This window comes from Orycteropus afer, unplaced genomic scaffold, assembly GCF_000298275.1.
Source record: "Orycteropus afer afer isolate SDZICR_OR568_19922 unplaced genomic scaffold, OryAfe1.0 scaffold00226, whole genome shotgun sequence".
Classification (NCBI taxonomy): domain Eukaryota; kingdom Metazoa; phylum Chordata; class Mammalia; order Tubulidentata; family Orycteropodidae; genus Orycteropus; species Orycteropus afer.
The window spans coordinates 926636-937421 of NW_006921813.1; positions in this window are offsets into that span (position 1 = coordinate 926636).

The following is a 10786-nucleotide window of genomic DNA, read 5'->3' on the forward strand; positions in this document are numbered from 1 at the left end:
AACAACAACAACAAGTAGTTGGGAGATTTTTCCAGATATGTTTCTGTAATTGATTTCTTCTGAACATTATTAGGCTTAAAAAATACACTTTATACAATGTCAGTCTATTAAAATATTAGGGACTCAATTTAAAGGCCATAATTTTTTTTTCGGTGAATGTTCTACATGCAATGTGAAAAGAAAAATGCAACTGACTTTGCTCTATACATGTCAATGTTGCCAAGCATGTTTATAGTGTTGTTCAATGCTTCCCTTTCCTTTCTGATATTTTATACATTTGTTTTATTAACCATTTAGAAGATTATATAAGTCTGCAATAATAGTTTAGATTTATTCATTTATCCTTTTAGATCTGTCATTTTTTCTTCATGAATTTTGAAGTCTTGTTTTTAAGTGCATAAACATGTAGGACCATTATGTCCTCATCTTGAGTTGGCTCCTTTACCATTATGGACTATCTTTCCCTAGGCTTGCTAATATTTCTTATTCTAAAATATCTGTTTCTCATATTAGTCAGTAATCCAGTTTTCTTTCTATTAATGTTTATATTCTACATTATTTTATATCTTTGAGACTGGAATCCCAAGGTAGCATAATCTGTTGAGCTCTCAACTACCAGTGAAAGTTTGGAAGTATGAACCCACTCAGAGGTACTATGGTGGTTAAGTGTGTGTGTCAACTTGACTGGGTCTGATTGAGTGGATTGGCAGCTGAATGTAGTTATTCCCCATGGTGAGAATGATAATTAACTCCATGGTCGAATCTATTGGGGCAGCTGAGTAGCTGCTTTGAGTATGTGGTCTGCTTCCTGTATATACGAAAGTTTTGGAAATGGTCTCTAGCTTATGGCATACTTGAACCCTACATTTAGCCGTGTTGTTCAGCAGCCTGCCATGCTCTGCCAACCTTGGGACTTTCAATTGACTTGACTTAATGACCTGCCGTGTGGTTTGGTAACTTCAGAACTGTGCCATTTTATTTGTTGACCTTGGGCTTGTTAGCCTCAGCAGCCAGTAGCTGCCTGAGTGAAGAGCTGCCTCTAGGTTCAGTGGACTGGGAGCAAGAGGCAGAGCTGAAGCCCAGGGTCAAAGGGCTTTCATGCAGCCCCTGAGTCTGGAACTTGAAACTCAGATGTCTAGGCTCCTGAACTGTAAGAGAATAAACTCCTGTTTGTTAAGGCCAACCCCTTATATATTCCTGTCAGAGTGGCACTAGGTAACCAGAACAGGTGCCTTGGAAAATAAGCCTGGTGGTTTGATTCTGAAAGATGACAGCCTTGAAAACCCTGTGAAGCAGTTCTACTATGTACATATCGGGTCACCATGAATGGAACTTGATTTGACAGCAACACTGAACAAGTTAGCCTAATAATGTTACTATCTAAAGTGGGTTCTTGTAAGAAGCCTATAGTAGAATATTGCTTTTTTTTTCAATCTGACAATCTCGATCTTTTAATTGTGAATATTTAGACTGTTTATATTTAATGTGGTTGTCAATATGATTGGATTCAAAGTTATCATTTTAGCATTTGTTTTATTTTTCCATCTGTTATTTGCTCTAAAAAGTAACCCTTTTTAATTTTTTGTATTGATTATTTCTACACTTCCATTTTTTCTCTTCTGTTCGTTTATTAGCTAAACCTTTAAGTTTCTGTTTATTTTACAATTTATAATATACACTTTATCTAATAACAATTAAACTGCAACTTTTATTATATGATGCTTTATATTTCATAGTACTAAAACGTTTGAACAATATTTTCCATTTCTTGTCCCTCTTCCTTTGAGCTATTGACCTACATTTTACTTCATTTGTCATAATACAAACAATACTTTTTTTTTCTTTAAATTATTTTAAAAGTACGTTTAAAAGTAAGAAATTTGTATTTCATGTTTACCCACATTTTATCATGTTCAAAGTTCTTTAATCTTGGGTTAGATCCCAATTTTAGCCAGGTATCATTATTATTTTCATTCTCCTAATAAACTCCCTTTATTAATTTTTATAGGGCAGATCTTCTGATAAATAATTCACTAGTTTTGTTTGTCTTAAAAAAGGGTATTTTGTCTCATCCCAGCACTGATGGCAAGGTTCAATGAGACAGAAAATAACAAGTGCAGGTTACCTAGTGCCCCTCTGACAGGAATATATAAGGGATTGGCCTTAACAAACAGGAGTTTATTCTCTTACAGTTTGGGAGGCTAGAAGTCCGAGTTTCAAGTGCCAGGCTCTGGGCACTGTGTGAAAGCCCTTCGACCTTGGGCTTCATCTTTGCCTCTTGCTCCTGGCCCACTGAAGCTAGAGGCAGCTCTTCACTCAGGCAGCTACTGGCTGCTGAGGCTAACAAGCCCAAGGTTGACAAATAAAATGGCACAGTCTCCATGTTACCAAACCACACGGCATAAATAATGTGGAGAGATTGGGACTCACATACACTCCTGGTGGGACTGTGAAGTGATACAACCACTGTGGAAAGCAGTGTAGCGATTCCTTAGAAAGCTGGGATTGGAGATACCATTTTACCCAGCAATCCCATTACTAGGAATATATCCTACAGAGGTGAGAGCCAGGACAGAAACAGATATACGCACACTCATGTTCATCACAGCACTATTTACAATAGCAAAAAGATGGAAACAACCTACATGCCCATCAGCAGAAGAGTGGATGGTACATACTCACAATGGAATGCTTTGCAACACTAAAGAATAATGTAGAGTCTGCAAAACACCACATAATATGGATGAACTTGGAGGACATTATGCTGAGTGAAATAAGTCAATCACAGAAGAACAAATATAGTATTAGTTCATTGTTGTGGAAGGTCAAGGAAACTTTTATACATGGAGGGAAACTTTCTTTGTTGGTTACCAGGGAGGGGAGGGGAGGGAACACTGAAAAAAAAATGCATTGACCCCATGTCACTTTAGTTTTGTGTATTTCATTGTACATAAACTATATGTTAGTAAAATGTATTTTTTTAAAAAAAAGGGTATTTATTTCATTTTCATGCTTCAAATATATTTTTCTCAATGTATAATTCTTAGTTGAAAATATGTGGGATATTTTGGTTTTACATTTTTTTCCATTAATTTAATTATGTCATTCCATTGTCTTTTGTCTTGCTTTGTTTCTGAGGTGGAATTTGCTATCATTTTTATATATGTTTCTTTATTCATGAAATACCTTATTATTTAGCCTGCTGTTAAGATTTTACACTTCAATTTTATCAGTCTTAGCCTAAGAATGGTTCCTTTCATGTTTCTTCTGTTTGGGGAAAATTGGATTTCTTACATTGAGATTTTAACTTTCTTTTCAAGATGGAAAATTTCAGGCATCCTTTTTCCAATTTTATTTCTGCAGCCCTAATCCTCCTCTTTTGCTTCTTGTTAGCAATAAAATAAAACAAAGGTATAAGACAATACAAAAACATTTTTCTTCTCTACTATTGTTGCCATTAGCATCCATCATGTTGGTGCTGATCATAGCAACCTTATGTATACCAGAATGAAACTTTGCCCAGTTCTGCACAATCCTCACAATCACTAGGCTTAGCCCATTATTTCAGGCATTGTGTCAATCCATCTCATTGAGGGCTTCACTCTTTTTCCCTGAGCCTCTACTTTACCAAGTATGTTGTACATAGACAGTGATTGTTTTCCATATACCTCCTGGCTACATGTAAGTGAGACAGAGTAAATGACACAAAGTCTTACCATCCTCACTCTAAGAAGCATTCTGGCTGTACTTCCTCTAAGACTGATTTGCCTCTCTCCTCTGTAAGGCCATTCAATATTCTTTGCAACACCACAATTTAAATGCATCGATTCTTCTTTGATCTTCCTTTTTCATTGTCCAGCTTTTACGTGCATATGAGACCCTTGGGAACACTGTGGCTTCAGTCAGGCGCCATTTTAGTCATCAAAGTGATGTTATTTCTTTTTAAAATTTTAAAGAGGTCCTTTACCATGGGTTTGCCAAATGCATCATTTGATTTCTTGACTGCTGCTTCTATTGATATTGCTTGTCGGTCTGAAGTCTTGGACAACTTCAATATTTTCTCCATTTATTATGAAAATACTTACAAGTCCATTTGTGAGAATTTTCCTTTTATTTATATTCAGGTATAATCCGTACTCCAGGCACAGATTATTATCTTTTACTGTCTTCAGTAAGTGCTTCAAGTCATCTTCATTTTCCTCAAGCAACATTATATCATCTGCATGCCACAGGTTATTTAATGAATATTCCTCCAATCCTGATGCCATGTACTTCATCATATAGTCCACTTCATGGATTATATTCTCAGCCTACAGAATGAATAACTATGGTCAAAGCATATAGCCCTGCTGCATACATTTTCGAATTTTAAACCATTAACAGCACACTAAAACTACATAGAAATATTGTAAAAATTTAGAAGCTTAAAACAATACACATTTACCTTCTCAAGTTTTGTAAGTCAAGGATCTTGGCACAATTTAGGTGGATTCTCGGCAAACCTATAAACAAGGTATAACTCTAGGCTAAGGGATCTCATCAGAATGTTTAACTAGAGAAAGTTCCACTTTTAAACTCGTTCAAATTTTGCGGAGAATTTTTTCACCTTGACATTAAGACTGATGGTCTCATTTCCAGGTGGCTGTCATCTGGAAGCCACTTTCTCTCCTAAAGCCACCTGTATTCATTGTCACATGAAATTCTTCAACCTGGCCACTTGCTTCCTTAAAGCCAACAAAGGAGTGATAGATTCCAGCAAGAAGGGAATGAAAATTTTATATAATGTAAACTTATAAACAAATACATACAACACCATTGTCATACGGCATTTGTTAAAAGCAACCTACAGGTCACAAGTCATACTCACACTCAAGGGAAGACTATCTCACAGGAATTGAATACCGGGAGGCAGAAACTTAAAAATCTGTTCACCACAAGCATTTTTAAGGTTAGATACTTTTACAGTAGGAGCTCTGGTAGCACAGTGGCTAAAGCACTTGACTGCTAACCAGAAGGCTGGCAGTTCAAACCCACCAGCCACTCCTCGGAAGGAAGGTTGGGCAATCCTACTTCCGTAGTGATACTGCCTTGGAAACCCAAGGAGGGGTCACTATGAGTCGGGGCCGACTCGACGGCACATAACAACAACAACAACAACAACTTTTACAGTAAATACTGATGTGTGTGCGTGTTTTACACTTATGTTTCATTTTAAACCAGTTGCCATCAAATTGACTCTGACTCATGGCAGCTCCACATGTCAGAGTGTGTGCTTTCTATGTACTCTCTAGAAATGTCTGTCTACTCAATAGCATGAAAATACTCTTCCGTGTTCCTTTATTCAGAGAAGCAGAACCAGTAGCAGTAATAGATCATAAAGGATTTATTACAGAATATGAGCATATGTTATTGTTGGTGTTGAGTAAACATTCTGCTGCTTCTGCATTTAAGACCGGAACCTACAGTCAGCAGCTCAGCAAAAAGGAAGGAAAGATAAAAGTAAAGGTGGGAGAACCAGGACAAATTGGACCAGCAAGGAAAGACAGAACCTTCAAGGATGGAGTGATAACCATCATTATTATCTCATCTACCTCCAAGCTTTCAACTTCAATGTATTGGTGAAGCTAGTTCTGCTTATCATAGAGCTAAATATGAACCTGTCTCAAAAATCAGAGAATTAAGAAAAAAATCCTTGGGAGCTAGAAGAGATGAAGACCCAGCTGCTGCCCAATGACAAAAAAAGAGAAACAAAAGATAAGTGAAAATGTCTATGCTTTACAACAGCAGCTGATACCTGTACTTACCAAATCTCATACAACATGGCTTTTATGGCCCACACTAATTCAGAAGTGTTTATGAAAGATGATTTTGTTAATGTGGTTAGGTAATCTGACACAATGTACATGCACTGCTATTACTTTTTGCTGGGAGTTTCATAGTTTTAGCTTTATACAAACATTCAATGATATAATATATCTCAAATTATTTTATGCATTTGATGTGAGTTAATGAAGTATGACATCACATTGAGATCTTTTTCTGGCATCTGGATATCCATTTCCAGAAGAGAGGTTTAAAGAGAGATGTTTGTTATTTTCTTCATTGTATTATATTGGTATTCTTCTCATGGATCATTTGACCATATATGTGTGGCTCTATTTTTAACTCTTTTTTCTATTCTATTTACTAATATGTTTACGCTTAGGTTGATGATACATTGTAATGATTGGTTTTTAGACTATTTTAGTTTTATGATAAATCTTACAGTCAAATAAAGTAACATCTCCAATGTGGTTTCCTTTTGCAAGACTGTTCTGTCAATTCTAGGTCCTTTGTCTTCTCATATATATTTTAGAATAAGCTTCTCATTTTTTACACAAACAAAACAAAACAAGGAGATTAAAAAGAAACAAAATAAAACAACAAACCCTGCTAAAGTTTTGACTGTGATTGCACTGGATCTAAATATCAGTTCAGGGAAATTTATATCTTAACAGTAGTCTTTAAATTCATGGATATAGTGCATCATTCTACGTACTCGATTCCTAAATTTCTTAGTCTTTCTGGGCAATGGTATACCTTTAACTGACACTGCTCCAAGCATTTAGCTCTTTGAATGTTCTAAGTGAACAATTGGGGTGTATACAAGGGACTCTGCCACTTGGCAGAGCATAAATGCTGCTTTTTCTCTGAGTTCCATGAAACGTCCACAACTCTGTTCATCTGCTCAGCTTTGTAGATGCCATTTTAAAACAGCAAAGGTCTCAATGATCAAACAAAGGAAATGTAGGAAACACATTTTTGGATTCTTCTTTTCTCTATGATCATAGACCCTCAAATCATCACTCTTGATAGCACTCCAAGTACTTTCTAAGAGATTGAACAGAGATTTCTTGAAGAGATTAAAAAAAAAAAAAAAAGTCTTAACACTGTGTTGTTGTAACTACAAGAACCTAATTAATGTATTTTGAAATCCAGATATGACATTGCCATTTTCCTAGCATTTGGTATTTTCCTTACTCATTTCTCTATTTATTTATCTATATACTTAAAACTCCCTCATTCTATAAAGGATATGAGGTGGATCTCAGTCAAAAGTGAAGGACACCAGATAGATATTTACTTGTGTTTTATGGAGTATTTGTTCTGGTTACCTAGTGTCACTCTGAAAGGAATATACCACAAATGGGATAGTCTTAACAAACAGGAGTTTATTCCCTTACAGTCTAGAGGCTTTAAGTCCAAGTTGAAAGTGCCAGGCTCTAGCAACTGGGTCAAAGCTCCTCAATCTTGGGCTTTAGCTCTGCCTCTTGCTCCCAGCCCACTGTGGTATAGTAAATAACCTGGTATGGCTTTTCTAGCCATAAGTCTTTTTAAACTTTGTGGTGGAATTTTCTGTGAGCAACTGAGGAGCTCCAGATTGTAAAAGTTATCCACCTGGGGTATTTCTGTTCAGAGTGGCACAAAGCAATGTTCTGGGAAGTTCGCTCTTTCTCAGGTGCTTAGAATTCTGATGTTATCACTGGCTAGTTTGGCCACTCTGTCAGGCTCAAAAGGAGGCCTCCTAGAGGCAGAAGTCTCTCTGACTGCTGGCTTAGAAAGATGTGCAGCTGAGAGAAATGCACTCCTGAGAAACATGCACTGAGAAAGAGACACCAAGAGACACACACTGCTGAGAGAGAGACTGAGAGAGATTGTTGGCTGAGAGACGGCGGGCATTTTCCTGAACTTGAATTGGAGCCTGGTGCTTCCCTAATAAACCCCATAATCTGTAATTTCTTTGTGGCCACTGCACAAATTATCGAACCCAGCAGAGAGGGGGTAGGTGCTAGGAGAGGAATGATTAGTGTCAGGGTTGGGGAAAGGGCTGAAGGGAGGCACCATGTCTGGCCTCACAGGAATAGGCCTTGGGCTGCTGGTGGTGATTCTGTCTTCATCTTGTGGGGTTAGAGGAGGTTAGAAGATGCAGTCTCCCTGCCCCTTTAGCACCCACTGAAGCTAGAGACATCTCTTCATTCAGACAGCTGCTGGCTGCTGAGGCTGAGAAGCCCAAGGTCGACAAACCACATGGCAGGCCACTAATTCAAATGCATTGTAAGTCCCAAGGTTGGAAGAGCATGGCAAGCTGCTGAACAATGACACAGCTATATGCAGGGTCCAAGCATGCCATAGACTGGAGACCATTCCCAAAGTTGTTCCTTATATACAGGAAGCAGACCACATACCCAAAGCAGCTACTCAGCTGCTTGTGGTAGATCCCACCATGGAGTTGATTGCCAGTCTCATCAGCTGCTCAGCCACTCAACCAGGCCCAGACAAGTTGACACACAAACATAACCACCACAATTCCACCCCTTGTCAACTTGGCACCTGTACAGATCTTCGATGGGTGGTATCTGTACAGGTCTCCTACACTGGGTGACTCTAGTACCCTAGTTCATGAATGCTGTCCTCACCCTCTTGGCCTGGCAGGCACTGTTCCTCTCCCTCTTGGGCATGGCAGCCCCGCCCCCTCACTCTTGGGCAGCAGCTATGGCTCCATCCCACTGGCTCACATGAACAAGCAGCCCCACACTCCAGAACCAAGTTGGTGAAGGCCTGGCTCTTTGAAACTTAGGGGGCAATGGTGGTTCTACCCCCAAAGGCCATGGTCCTACCCTTTTAGGCTGAGGCAGCTTTGCTTCCTTTTCCTTGGTCTCTCTGCTTCTGCCAATTAATGCTGAAGGCAAGCCACTCTGCTGGAAAACCCTGGCCAAAAGCACTCGGCGTTCTTGCTCCATGGGCTGGCCAGCATGCTACTCCATTTCGTGCTTGCCTCTTTCACCAATTAATGCTTGAAGGCAACCCACTTCACCAGAAAGCCACCAACCCAATGGCAACTGTCTTTCTCCTCTGTGGGCTGGTAAGCCTGTTGCTGTTTAATGCTGGTCTCTTGGTTCTGCTCCTGCTGTTTCTCATGCCTTACACCAGGGTCTCTCTGCCAGGGTCTCTGGTCAAGGATGCATTCCACTCCTGTTTCCACATTTTAGGTATCTGTCAGAGCAGCACTTCATTCCTGGTACCATATTCTGTTTTGGTTACCTAGTGCCACTCTGACAGGAATATACCACAAATGGGATGTCCTTAAGAAACAGGAGCTTATTCCATTACATTTTGGAGGCTTTAAGTCCAAGTTCAAAGTGCCAGGCTCTAGGGGCTGGGTTGAAACCCCTCGACCTTGGGCTTCACATCTGTCTCTTGCTCCCAGGACACTGAAGCTCTATGCAAAGGCATTCTACTATTTGGATAACAACAAAATATGGGTAACATTGCAAAAATGAAAATTCCAGTACACTTAATTTTTCTCATGAGGAACCTGTACATAGACCAAGAGGTAGTAATTTGAACAGAACAAGGGGATACTGCATGGTTTAAAATCAGGAAAAATGTGTGTTAGGGTTGTATCCTTTTACCATAATTATTCAATCTGCATGCTGAGCAACAAAATCCGTGAAGTTGAATAATATGAAGAAGAATGTGGCATCAGGATTGGAGAAAGACTCATTAATAAACTGCCATATGCAGATGAAACAACCCTGCTTGCAGAAAGTGAAGACTTGAAGCACTTACTGATGAAGATCAATGACTATAGTCTTCAATACGTATTATACATCAACGTAAGGAAAACAAAAATCCTCACAACTGGACCAATAAGCAACATCATGGTAAATGGAGAAAAGATTGAAGTTGTCAGGGATTTCATTTTACTAGATACACAATTATAAAGAAATTGAAAATCCTCACACCTTGACCAATAAACAGCATCACGATAAATGGAGAAAAGATTGAAGTTGTCAAAGATTTCTTATTACTTGGTTCCAAAATCAACAGCAATGGAAGCAGCAGCCAAGACATCAGAGGATGTATTGCACTGGGAAAATCTGCTGCAAAAAACCTTTTTAAAGTACTGAAGAGCAAAGAAATCTCTTTGAAGACTAAGGTGTGCCTAACCAAAGCCATGGCATTTTCAGTTGCCTCGTATGTATGTGAAAGTTGGACAATGCATAAGGAAGACCAAAGAAGAACTGATGTTTTTCAATTGTGGTGTTGGCAAAGAATGCTGAAAGTATGATGGACTTCCAGAAGAACTAATAAATCTGTCCTAGAAGAAGTGAAGCCACAATGCTTCCTGGAAGCAAGAATGGCGAGACATTAACTGACCTACTTTGGACCTGTTGTCAGAAGGAACCATTCCCTAGAGAAGGATATCATGCTTGGTAAAGTGGAGGGTCAATGAAAAAGAGGAAGGCCCTCAACAAGATGAATTGACACAGTGGCTGCAATGATGGGCTCAGGTGTAAAAAGGATTGTGAAACTGGAACAGGACTGGACAGTGTTTCATTCTGCTGTACATAGGGTTACTATGAATCAGACCCAATGCCACAGCACCTAACAACAACAACAAAAAAAAAAACAGATCCACAATCAACGCCCATGGAAGCAGCAGAGACCCTCAATGAGTTGGACTGACACATTGGCTACAATAATGGGCTCAAGGGTAGCAACGATTGGGAGGATGGTGCAGGACTGGCAGTGCTTTGTTCTGTTGTAGACAAGGCCATGATTAGTCAGAATCGAATTGGTGGCACCTAACAACAACAAAAACAAACTAAAATTAGTTCCCAGTCTCCATTTTTTTAAATTACTAATAGGAGCTCTGGTAGCATAGTGCCTAAGGCACTTGACTGGTAACCAGAAGGCTAGCGGTTCAAATCCACCAGCCACTCCTCGGAAGGAAGGTTGGGCA